The sequence below is a fragment of the Thermobia domestica genome, chromosome 9, assembly GCF_964235325.1.
Source record: "Thermobia domestica chromosome 9, izTheDome1.hap1.1, whole genome shotgun sequence".
In the NCBI taxonomy this organism is placed as follows: Eukaryota; Metazoa; Arthropoda; class Insecta; order Zygentoma; family Lepismatidae; genus Thermobia; species Thermobia domestica.
In genome coordinates, this window is record NC_137462.1 from 269447428 (window position 1) to 269461544 (window position 14117).

Genomic DNA, 14117 nt, shown 5'->3' on the forward strand with positions numbered 1-14117 from the left:
ACATATTCAAGCTCATATTAGAAAGATATCTTGTGTAAATAGCACAGATTCAACCAGTAGCATTCTAACTTATCTTCCACTAATTTAGCAATAGTGCTTTATTTTTTTAAAATTCTAGTGTTCAAGCTGTTTCCGACATTGTTCTTCGCGTAATCCTTTAGTGTTTACCGAGAAAAGGCAAAGGCTTTCGATGTTTTTAATAAACGCCTTTTCTTTCCTTTCGGTACATTAAAATGTCCTATTACACAAATTTTTCTAACAGTGTAGACGATGGAAAAGTTAAAATAAAAAGTTTATGCGGATCTCACTCGACATACGAGCGCAACTCAATATTCAGGCTGTCGGCGCTACCTCGTCAATCGAAGATCATCATTATCATCATAGATATTCTGTCATTATCGGCAGGTCACTTGCTGACAAGTTTCCGTCTTCACCGTCTTCAGCTATGATTTTTCTCTTTTGATACCGTCCATGAACTGTAGCCTCCTTCACTCGCTCCCTGTTTTTCTTGCCACCATACTCTCTAAAAACATTCTTCATAATACAATTCTTTTTCAGCCAATATCCCAACCAATCTCTTTTCCTCTTTTCTATCACATCTAAAATTGTTCTTTTCTTCCCTTCCACTTCTAACACTTCATTCGTTTTCAGCTAATTATCTCCATTCTTCTCCGCTCCCGCATTTCGAAAGTTTCTAGTCTTTCCATCGCTTTTGCGCAATGTTCGTTTCTGACCCATACAGTACAATAATCTACACGAAGCATTTTATGAGTCTTTTTCTCAACTCTGTATTCAAGCACCCACAAAATGGAGTTCTCTTCCTAATAAATTCTTCTTTCACAATTCCTATCCTTGCTTTTATTTCAATTTCCACTTCGTAATCATCACTAATAATATTACTCAGGTATCGAAAACTATTCACCTGTTCTACTTTCTCCCCTCTCACTTCTATATTTGACACCGACCGCTTAGTTCCAATCACCATGACTTTTGTCTTAACATTTAGTTTCATCCCATATTCTTCATAGTCCTTCCTCAAGTTTTCTAACATCTTGTTGATTTTCTTTGCAGATTAGGCAACATATAATATGCAAATCCCATACACCTATTTATTCTATTCCTACTGAAATATCGTTGTCATTATGTAGGTTCTTTTTTACTCTTTCCTCTAGAGATATCAAGTAATGTTGATGAGAGACCACATCCCTGTTGAATTCCCCTTCCAATTGCACTCTTCTCTGTCATTTCTTTGTCTATTCTATCACCTATTTGTTGGTTTATACATAAATGTCTTATAAGTCTTCGATCTTTCAACTTCAATCCAACCATAAGCCTTTTCTAGGTCAATAAACCCAAAATACACCTCTTTCTCTTTTTCTAAAAACCTTTCATTGATTACCCTTAATAAGCCAATTGAATCCCTTGTGCCCTTACCTCTCCTAAACCCGAAAAATTCCTCCTCAATTTCCTCATTTGTTGTTCCGTAGAATCTTCTCTTCAACATTCGAAAGAAAATTTGTTGCTGCTTGCAATATGAGGCTAATAGTTCAATAGTCCTCATATCTCTCCTGGTTCCATTTCTTAGCCAACGGTGTCATGATCGTCTTCAGAGAATCTTTTGGCCACTCTCCTGTTTTATACATTTCATTGCAGAGTCGGAACATTTTTTCTTGCTCTTTCCTCCCATATCCTTATATTACTTGTTTCTCCTCTTATTCAACCTTCTCCTTTGGCCTAAGAGGCAAAACTGAAATATTTCATATTTTCTTCTTATTCACAATCTCGGATATAGCTTTTTCAAACTCATATTAAACCCTTTATCATCTTCGCGTACTTCATTTTCTACTTCAACATTTAGGCCACACAGTCTATCATTACTCTCATATACATTCTCAACATATTCGCTCAACATATAACTTCAGTACTCTCGCTAAGTAGCCTTCTATCTTTATTTTCAATTGCCGTCGCAATATCCCCTTGTCTCCTCCGAAGTTCCATTGATTTCACCTCCTTGTATATTTCTTCATATTTCTCGACTCTTTCTAATTCTTGGGCCGCGGTGGCTCAGTGGTAGAGCGTTCACCTCTGATGCTTGGGGTCCTTGGTTTGATCCCAGCCAAGTGAACTTTGTGGTGGACAAACACTATGTGTGTGGTGGGTTTTCTCGGGGTTCTCCGTTTCCTCACACTTTCTTCATTGCACCTTTTCATTCATTTCTCATCATCATCGTCTCCTTTAGCCCAGCCAGCATAACCGTAGGACGTAAAACTTAAAAAGACTTAATTTTCATTTGCATTTATTTCTAATTCTTCTATAAAATATGTCCTCACATTTTCTTTTGTAAAACTCTTCCTTGCTATGTCTGTTTCCCTTCGTAATTCGTTGTTTAACTTCCTGCAGATCTTTCTGTCATATTCATTAATAATCTGTTTCCATGTCCTACTTTCCCTCATTTTCTACAACTTCTGTTCTGAACCCATGGTTTCTTGACGGTTTTGTGGTCGTGGTAACCTACTATTTCTTCTGTATGCGAAGTTTAATATGCTTTCACCGTCTGTTTCTGCCTGTACCTATCCTTTCCTCGTTTGAGCACTTTTGTTCAAAGTTTTGTACCAAAATATGTCTTATATTTTCTTTTATCTGCTTTTTTTCTCTGATGGTTATGATCAGAATAAATGTCTGGAAGGATCTTTAGGTTCTTCAAGCTATTCCGGTACCCGCCCTGAATCATGACGGTATCCTTGATATCTTCGGCCGTTTATTGAGATTTCTGATGTATATCTTCTTCTCTTGAGCTCACTGAACTAAGTTAAGTGATCCTAAATAGTAATGAATTCTGTTGAAGCCAATGTATTTGCGAATAATGACAGTAATTTGAACTTTTCTTCCCAATATGTCTTTTTCAATTTTCTTTGCAAAGTTAAGACTGCTTTGGAAGTTACAATTTGGCTTCCAAAATCAAAAACTACGTCATTAGTTGCCCAGATGTGTGCCATCTCGAACAAAGGGATTAATGTTGTTACCTATACTATCCCGTGGGAGGAGTTCCACAACTTATTTCCCATATTCGTTATTTTTAGGACTTAAAAACCATGTGATTCTCTTTTGATGCATTCCTTTTCTTTGTTCTCTCCAAGACGTTGTGGAGGGCGCCTTCGTCTTTCATGTGAGCTACGTCGGTACGGTCATTCTAGAATTTGCAGTGATAGCAAGAAGCGGTTTCTAGAATCAATTAAGTGTTCCAAGAATATGTTCGTTTTCCACTCTAATCTCTTTATTAAAACCGAAAGTTCTACAAATCTACTACAACTTCCGGCTTAAATAATAATTGAGAACATATAAAACATTTTATGCAGGGTACCTGACCTCTTAATTGTTTAATTTTCTACCTCGATGTGTTAACATGAATTGTGTCGACCTGTTAAGTAGATGAGGCATAATTAACGAATTTATATTATGCCTACCAGAAGTTTCTTCGTAACAAGAAAACACATTAAATTTGCATGCATTGTTCATCATTTTACAGCGTTACAAAATTGATTCTTCTTTCCAAGTATCCTTACGATACACTGGAAGTAGACAGTGATTGTTTGAAGTTATTGTTGGAGATTGTTCTAAAGTATTGATCACGAAAAATGTTAAGACATGTAGGGTTTCATAACATTTCGTAATTATTCACTATGTATCACAATCAGTAGAATAAGCGAAGTTATTTTCTGTGATAAACAACTTTTATGTCATGCTTTTGCGCTCTTCGTTTTTTCACTTCACCTCCACCTGAAAACCTCTAATGAGGCATGACATCTCCTGAAACGACGAACTCCGTACATTGATTATGTTATTCACGATACGAGAGGGAGGAATTCGCGCTGACATATTGTCATATTAAGACAGCCTAACTCAATTATTACATCAGAGAACTTTTCATAAAGCAAGGTAAAGATTGTAATTTTCTTTTTGTTATCATTTCGGCTTCATTTTTCAGAATTTTACTTCATATAGTAGAGTATTAAATACTATAATGGCAGTATATTAAAAAAACTACGTACCGTACCAGTACAGAATTGGTACTGAAACATATCAAACAAACGTAACACGAGTGGAACATTGGGAATAATTTTAGCTCCCGAGGGTGGGGTACATCCGGCGATTGCGTAAATCAACTAGAATGTAGGGATAAAAGTGAGGGGAAACGCGGGAGGACCGATCCCTCACTTCTAAAAATTACTATGGCGTCCCTCCACTTCCTGAAAATTACACGGCGTGACATCATGCGTCCCCCTACCTTTTCAAATTCACTTTTCCCGCTGCGTATGCATCAATCAACTCGTCTTGACTAAAGAAGAAACGGGCATGGTAGCTCAGTGGTAGAGTGGCTCACCTGTGGATGTAGTGTTATATCGGTATTTTTCCGTTTTCCAATTTCTCATTTCACTGTTTTTTCATTAAGATTCGCATCTATTATTTATCCGTCTCCTTTATCATAAAAGCTCCCTTGTGGCTAAGCAGTTAGTGTACGCGCCTTTGATGTGGGATATCCGGGTTCGGTTCCCGATGGGATTTCATGTGGTTTGGAATCCACTTTAAGCTGTAGGTTCACGTCTCATATAGCCTCAGGTGAAAGGGACTGTAAACCGAAAATCAAATCAAATTAAATACTTCAGCATAACCATGAGAGGTGAAAACAACGTCCCTGCGGGGCTCTAACCCGCATTCACTCGCTGACGCTCGCTCGGCAATGCTATATGAATCAGGAACAGCAACGACATCTGCTTATAAAATATAAAAGTACATTTATGTAAATTAGGAACAGCAAGGAACCAGTGACAGACTTTGCATAATACCAACAGTAACAGGATATCACAGCCTTGCCCAAAGTAAAGAATTACCATTGTAATATTTCTTGATTGTTGATTTTTGATTTGATTTTAGTTAAGCGTCCCTTTCAGCACTGAGGGTATGTGACACGTGGACCTAAAGCTTAATGTGGGATCGGAAGCACATGAACTCAAGGCGCGAGTTGAACCCGCGTCCCCCACGTCAAAGCTGTAAAGCTGAAATGCCGGTTCTTCACACAGAAATACTATGTTTATGGGAAATATTTAATTCCTCTTCCTCCATTAGGGTACACATTTCCATGTAAATGTAATGATAAAAGCCCATAACATACTGTATTTTTGGCGTATCTTTTAAACCTTTACGATATGCCCTAAAGGAGAATCAAAGTATCACGATTAAAACCTAGACCAGCCTTGAACGATAGCTGCAACTCGCTTGGTTGGTTATCCCTTGAATTTCCTTGAAGTAAATCAAGTACTCGTTTCTCTCTTAAATCTTCATCATTAACTTTTATTCAGCAGAATTTGATATAGCGATTATATCTTCCACATAATCAGCACTTAGCTTCAGGTGCCGGACACTGATATCTACGTTTCCGTCCACATGGCTGACACTAAATAAATATTTGTGATTGATTATCTTGAACTTGCGATTGCCTATAACCTGTACTATTGTCTGGATGAAATGACACATAATTAATGCTTTTTTTTTCTATATTATAAAATATTTTGATTTCTTTCTCGGGACTTGATTAGCAATACCAATAGCCTTTTCAATATTAGTTGGGAAGTGGGGAATAATTTCTTTGCAGCAACTTCACAGGTACATATCGCCAGCTCTCCCACCTTGGAATTGCGAAACAAAACCTATGCCAATCGTTTGTGCTACGTTTCTACCGGAATGTAAAGCAAAACTTTTCGTTTATACCACTTCCGGTACAAAGATATGAGTTCTAAAACGGGGGCAGCAACCAATTTGAAATTTCGAAACAAAACCTATGTCAATCGTTTGTGCTATGTTTGTACCGGAATGCACAGCAAAAATTTTCGTTTATACCACTTCCGGCACAAAGTTGTAAGAGTTTTAAAGCGGGGAGCTGTGAAAACGGAGCCCCAGCTTGAATTTCGTCACGAAATCTATGCTATTCGTTTGTACTACGTTTGTACCGGAATGCACCGCAAAAATTTCCACTTCCAGTACAAAGATATGAGTTCTAAAACTGGGAGCAGGCCCCGCTTTCAAATTTCTAAACAAAACCTATGTCAGTCGTTTGTACTACGTTTGTGCCGGAACGTACCGCAAAAATTTCGTTTGTATCACTTTTGGTACAAAGATGTGAGTTCTAAAATGGGGGACAGCCCCCCACCTTGAAATTTCGAAACGAAACCTATGCCGATCGTTTGTGCTACGTTTGTACCGGAATATACCTCCCACTTTAAAACATTTATAACTTTGTACCGGAAGTGATACAAACGAAAATTTTTGTGGTACATTCCGGTGCTAACGTAGTACAAAAGATTGAATTGAATTGAATTGAAAAAGGCTTTATTCAAGCGGGCGAGGTTCAGCATATTGCTGCTCTACCAGCTAACCCTTTCAAGGAAGTACATTGAGTCATACAAAAAACATACAATCAATTGAGTCAAAAGATTCGGTTATATACAACAAAAATACAGGTATACATTAAGATGATAATAAAAGAAAAGAAAAAAGTGTAATTTTTTTAAAAAAACACACTCACATGCACAAGTACTACAAGTGAAGAAAGGAAAAAAAGCATACAAATACAAACATGAAAACAAACACAAACCGATTAATAACATACGGACAAAATAAGTTACGCTTGTGATTCACAATGCAGGGGGGAGGGTGATGAAATATTTTTTACAATGCATGATTATTTAATAAAGAATATGTACAAAGTCAAGTCTGATTTCATTTACGTGGTTCAAGTGATAGAATACAAAACATGGGTACCTGAACTTAAATTTTGTTGGCTGAGTAAATAAATTTTTAACATTTTCTTGAAAGAATTAAATGTTTTAGCTTCTTTTACTATATTTGGTAGAGAATTCCAAGACCTTGATGCTAATACTGAAAATGCCGCAGTGGTTTGCTTGAGTCTGTGGTGTGGAATATCAAACGTATTTCTTTAGCTTAAGTGAGTGTGAATAGTTGACTTAGCAGTGAGTTTCTTGTATAAATACGCGGGACGTGTTGTTTTAAGAATTTTATAAATGAGAGAGTAATAACGCAAATGTCGTCTTCTGGACATTGTCAGCATGCTATTGCTGTCCAGAATTGGCAAAATATGACCGAATTTTCGTATGTTGTAACAGAAGCGGATGCATGAATTTTGTACCTTTTGGATCAGGATGGCATTGCTTTTTGTTAGAAGCGGGCCATACACATCACAATAATCAAACAAAGACAGTATCAGCGTTTGTGTCAGGAGTAGTTGATATATTTTGACAGACAGTCTCGTATTTTGTACAACTTTCTTAGTATTCCTAGAGCTTTTGAACACTGAGTAGAGACGTGATTATTAATAGAAAGTTTATCATCAATTTGTACTCCAAGACTTTTTACGCAAGGTGAATAGCTAATGTTTGAGTCCATTATTTGTAATTCTAATTTGTCAGGAATAGCTTTATTAAGTTGATTAGCGGAACCTAGAACAGTATAAGTACATTTTAAGGAATTAATAACAAGACCGTTTTTTTCACAAAGCTGAGCAGTAGCAACCAAATGTAAACAGAAACTTGAGGTATGTATCTATAATACTAGGTTTGTGGGGAGGTATGGGGAGGGGGGAATGTAAGGTAGTATACTTTTAAGAATACATATATCGTTCTGTGTATGCTGTATGTATAGTTTTCTTGTTTTTATGATAAATAGGATGAGGGTATGGCGGGGGAGGGGGTATGTAAGGGAGCATATTCGTGTGTAGGAGTATATATGTGTGTATGTACATATGTATTAATGTAGCAATTGTAATTTTCATGGATTTGACGTCAATGGTAGTACGTATATCTTGTATACATTTGAGTTGGTTGAGTGTAAGAAAAGGCATAGTTTTAACTCTGCCGTTAAATAAATAAATAAAATAAATAAATCAATACACCAGTTACTGATAGCCTTAAGATCTTGGTTAAAGAGTCGAACAACGTGTGGTAAGTCCTGAAGTAAGGCTTTTATAAACAATTGAGTGTCGTCTGCGTAACAGTACATCTTTGAATACTGTACAACAGATGCCAGATCTGCAGTTTATAAGGTAAACAAAACTGGCCCTAAAATTGAGCCTTGTGGAACACCTCTATCACATTGTTAATCACATTATTATTATCCATAGTATATTTAATGAGATTTGCAATGTTAATTATAACTTTAATGATTAAAATGTAACATTGTTTACACTTCACAATAACCACCGCCACAAGTAAAAGAATGTAATAATTATCTGCGACATGTCTTTAATGTATTCATAAGTATTGCAAATAATATGTTGAAATTGTATCTAGTTTCCATCTTCTTATAATTAGAATGAGATGTAGATTCTTCTGGAATTCTGCATCGTCTTCTTGAATATTGAAGTTATAATTGCTCCCTTTAATTATAATTATTGTTGGCACGACTTTATTGGCGAATTGTCTTGTAATTGTTAATTGCTTTAATGTCCAAATAGAATAAGTGAATTAATTATAATGTAGAAATAGTGGTTAAATAGATAGATTGTCTTCTGTTAAGTTGAAAATAATATTGTAGTTCTAAATCACCTTTGGTGAAGTCAATATCTAAAAATTGTTTCTCCACATATAATTAGTTAATATTAATGACTGACTAAGATAAAATATACTATAAAGACCTACAAATTTATGGTAAATTGATCTAAAACAAACTCACAGCACATTCACACTCAAGCACATTCACCACCGCCATTTTCGAATTTAGAACAGAATGGCAGCAGGACAAAATGGCAAGGGACATAATGGCAGGAAATAAAGGCAGGAGGACAAAATAGCAACGGACAGAATGGCAGAAGGACAAAATGGCAGGAAGTTAATTTGGCAAAAATTATAACTCCTAGGGCTCGTATTTTTAGGTTTCACCTATTGTGTTTGTTAGTAGGTAACTATACTCGATTTAGTCATTTCTACCTCGAATATCCAAAGCATATAAATACGGCAAAATTAAACCAAGAGCGTAAAATAGGGTAAATATCAGTTATCCAATCTTAACTTTTCTCTTAAATTTATTTCTTTGTAGCCATCTTCCAATTGATATCTTGGTCTTACAACAATTCTAAGTACAAGAAAATATAGTTTGAAAGCAAACAATATAAAAATAATTTGTTCAAAGTGAATCTAGTTCTCTTCTCGGTATATATACATCCAAAAGCAACCTTTTTACATGACTTATTTTCTGTTTCATGGAAAGAGTTTATGATGAAAAATTAATCCAAGCAGTACTTGTGAACCGGGGTGAAAAGTTGCAAGAATAAGAATTTTTATGACTTTTTTCTAAACATGCTAAATACGTTGCATAATTCTTGTCAATTCTTTGCATTTATATAATTGATGCAAAGCACTACTATCTCTTTATTTACAAAATTAAAAACATATAACAGTTTCACTAACTACTTTCGCGATAAAAGGTATCGTATAACAATACTTTTAGTAGTCATTTGGATAACTGAAAGAATGGTTATTATTTATTCTTCAATACTAATACATATCATAATACAGACCTGTAAAATTCTTTTACAATTACAGGAATGACTAAGTTTTTTCTAATTTCCTATAACATATCCTTTAGATTATAAAAACAGCTTGTAGTTGTAAGCATGACTAATTACGTACATCATTCTTAATTTTCAATAAAAACAGATATCGTAGAACAGACTATAAGGAACACTCTGCAGTCGTCAGAATGACCAATAACTTTCATTAATTTTATATAATCGTCATTAATTTTATGTAAAAATATATTGTAATATAGAATATAAACACACCTTGCAGTCGTAAGAATGACTAGTTACATACAGTGTTGTTAGCGCCCTATAACACATATCCTAGAATACACTGTAAAAACCCTCTGCGCTCGTAAGAATGACTAAATCATATAACGGTATGGACTGCCATGAATTTTTAAACCAACCCTCGTATTTTTTCAACGTCAATTCTTAGAAATGAAATGCAACCAGTTAATATTTGGAGGAGAACAATGCTCAGGAATTTGTCACCCAAAAGGTGCCTCACTTTTCCAGACAGCCCTGCTTCCTCCCGTCAGCCCATATTAGGAAGAGGAAATTTGCTACTCTCGAGATCAACGCCCACGCACAAGTCCTCATGACGATGACAGATTTTTACGTGACAATGTGAGATCTATCAATAATCGTCAATCGTACAACTTATTGGAACAATCAATGTTTTTAAGGTGATTTTTATTAACCTATGAACCATTTATTATATATAATTAGCAATATTATGAAGCAAAAACTTAATGTTTTCTACGAACTATATTTTAATTTGTTAGTGTATTCTTGCGCTGTTAACTGGCAACGATGTGAAGCGCGGGAGAGTATCACTCACTCGCAATGTAGGAGTCATCATGTGAGAGTCAAAGTGAACGAACGAAAAGGTTCTACAAATACTCTCGAACGAGAGAGTATTACTGGTTGTAATGTAAGAGAGAGCGTCGACACCTGCCAAGTAAATTGAACGTATTCAATATATGCTCTCAAACGCATCAAGAGACATTGGAACAGTGCTACCTGTATAAATGAAGTTTCAATAGCAAGAAGAAAATATGCATATGTGTTAATAAGAATTATTTTTATGTATTTCTCTCGCCAATACAACAATTTCATAGAAGAACCCTTTTATGTGTCAAGAAATGGAACATTAAATTCATCGCTATCCAGCAATGGAAGTCGACTATTCAACAGTGCACTAGTGAATTTTTATTCCGTATGTTCGCCGGAATCGTCGTACGCGTGAAAAGTATCGTCTCGAAATCTTTTACAAGGGCCAGTTTATCGTTGAATGAAATATTATTCATAATTTGCAAATGTTATTATTTTTAAATCATATGTAGTCCGTACAGTGAAAGTGAATGTTAATATAGTGCTAATCTACAATTCTTGTTATTTTTTCTAAAAGTGAAATAATAATGATAAAATGTGTTTCATAAGTTATGCTTTCCTTTTAGCCGTTGAAATGTGTACAAGTTGAAGCATATGTCACAAGGTAAGGCATTTTTAAGCAGTGGAGGACAAACATTACTTTCCTCTCCCACTATCCATCTGGCGTAAATCTCACATGGTTGTCCCACCTTGTATTCTTTTACAGGTATTGACCAGTGTATCTTTGAGCTGACGTACCAGCGACGGTGGGTATATGGCTTATGCCTATGACATGTATAACGCCCGAATCCTAGGACCGTGGAAGTGGTGTTATTTGTTTCGTTACCAGTTCTTTATTATAACCTATTAATTTGTGTAAATGAATGATATTTTAAGGAAGACTCTTAAGGAAATCCAAGGTTCGGATCCTGAGTACATTATAAGTTAGTCTTCACAAACTGGAACAAGCAAATATCAAACCCACTCCCATTATAATCATAGTCCTTAATTTTATATAACAAAATATATCATAATATAGAATATAAACACACTTTGCAATCGTAAGAATGACTAATTACATACCAGGTTGTTAACATCTTATAACACATATCCTAGAACACAATATAAAAACATTCTGGAGTTGTACGAAGGACTAATAATTACATCGGCGTTAATTTATATAACAAAGTATATCGTAATATAGACTACAAACACACTTTGCAGTCGTAAGAATGACTAGTTACTTACAGTGTCGTGAACATCCTATAACATATATCCTAGAATGTGCTATAAAAACATTCTGCAGTCGTAAGAGAAGAATGGTTACTTATTTACACCGTCGTTAACTTTATATAATAAAATATACCGTAAAGTAGACTACAAAAACAATTTGCAGTCATAAGAATGACTAGCTACTTACATTGGCGTTAATTTCAAGTTGTGAGCAATTCCCCGCAAGAATTCCTCAAGAGATCTTTTGTTTGTCTCATAATCCACACATAGGTTCCTCAATCTATGCTGCAGATCAACATAAACCTTTTTTTAGTTTTCTTGACAGGGATATTGTCCCCTTTCGCACTAGGTAATGGTAGAATGAACGGTGGAATTCTCTTTTTGTAGGCTTTGTATAATTTTCCATACCGTTGGGTGGTTGTGTCCAACCAAATGGAAAAACTTATGATTCCACACCTCACATAAGTTATTTGTGCGAGGATTGTTAGACAGAGTTGCCTCATGAGCATTCCAAACTTCCAGCGGAAATCTTGGTGGCACTTTCTTAATTCTAACGACATTACTGTCAATTAGAATTGGAATATTATTAGCAATTCGAATTTTGGAACGTAATGAATAAATCGAAAATATATGTTGAAATCTTCATTTACCAAGTAAGAAACAAAATAGTTTAAAACCCGAGAATTCAAATTATACTTTCTGCCTTTATGTCCTCCTGCCATTATTTCCTGCCATTATGTCCCCTGCCATTTTGCCCTCCTGCCATTCTGTCCGTTCCCCCGCCATTTTCACCCCTTCCACCCCGGAATCTGTAGCACATCCGTTCCCGTACTTCCATTGGGACTATATTTTAGCTTACAAATTAATTTCCGATTAGTCTAGCAATGAGATTCTCATCCTCTATTATTTTGTAACTAACACAATATCACCTTCACCTTCACCTATTAGTAGGTGTTGTAATTAGCAGATTGCAGACATACTGTGTTTCACCCATGTTCTTGGAATTGTAAGCGGAGTGTCTTGTCTTGTCTTCATCACCATTATCGGTGTTACTTAAAAAGGAGCATCAGCTGTAGTCAAGTATGCTAAAAATGTATGTAAATTGAATCATTTTGTTAAAAATTGTAAAGAATTTTACAAATGGCGGATGACGCCATTTGCATGTTTTGGTCGACTATCAAGTCGCATTACCTGTCATATATAGTAGGAAATAAATAGAAAAATAAGGATTATTAATTGTGTAAATTTAGGAATAGGAGAAATAATTTGTCACAGTTAGGTAAAGAGATGTATAGTCACAATCAGATATAGTAAGAGTCAAAATCATGGTGGAGTTCCAACGGGAAGAAAAGGGCCAGTTACCGAGGTAATCAGGGTGAAAAATTTGGAAAGTGAAAGAATAGATGAGATATAAACGTGTAAGATAATTGTGAATGAATCTAGGTGATTTCAGGAATATTCGTAAATGTATATGAAAAGTGTACGATGAAAATATTTCAATATTTCCACTTCCTCTTCGGCAGTTCACTCTAGGAGATGTTGACACTATCTCAATCACCGCGGAACTCCTTAAGGGGAGCACCATTAACACAATATTTTTTTCTTTTATTAAAGAACTCAACAACATATCTTTTTTCTCTTCTTTCTTACGACCTAGTCTCCATTTTAATAACATTTTTCGCCTGGAAAGTTTACATACCAATCAGGTGAGACACAGGCTCGTTGGTTTTCAATGATGGGATTTATATACTGAGTTTGATCTTTCTAACTTAACGGGTTCGTAAAATATATTTTTTCACATGAATTATGACTCCTCTTTGCCCCATAGGATATGGCCTTCAATCAAAGTAACATGATAAAAATCCAGTTCGAAATTGTTGATAAGTATATTTAAAAATAATTCCATTCTATTTATCCGTTTTCCAGTGATTCAATCGCAAGCAAAACCATTTTTATTATACGAATGTAGTTTATTTTTGTCAGTAGTTGGCGACCCGCTTGTTCGCAGGTTGGAAACCACTCATCTAGCATATTTGCTTCATTCCTCTATCTGAAAGAAAATAATCTACCACTATTCGATATTGGAAGTTTCTTCCCCGTTGGTGTAATGGCTAGCTCGTAAGCTTTTGGTGCCGGTGATCACAGATTTGACTTTTGGTGGAGGAGCAACGGTAGTTAGGATACCACCTTAAGCTGTACGTCCATATCTCATTTAGCCTCGGTGCTGAAAAGGAACGCTAAACCTCAGCAAACGAACAAATTTTGGAAGTAACTTGTCAGAGAGGCTTTAATACTGTTGGGTGAAAGGCAAGAGGAAACCACCCCTCTATGTTCCCCTGCTTTGCTAAAAGAAAAAAGAAGACGGACAGCTTTAGAAATGGAATGTGGAGAAGAATGGACAGAATTAACTGGATTGAGCGGA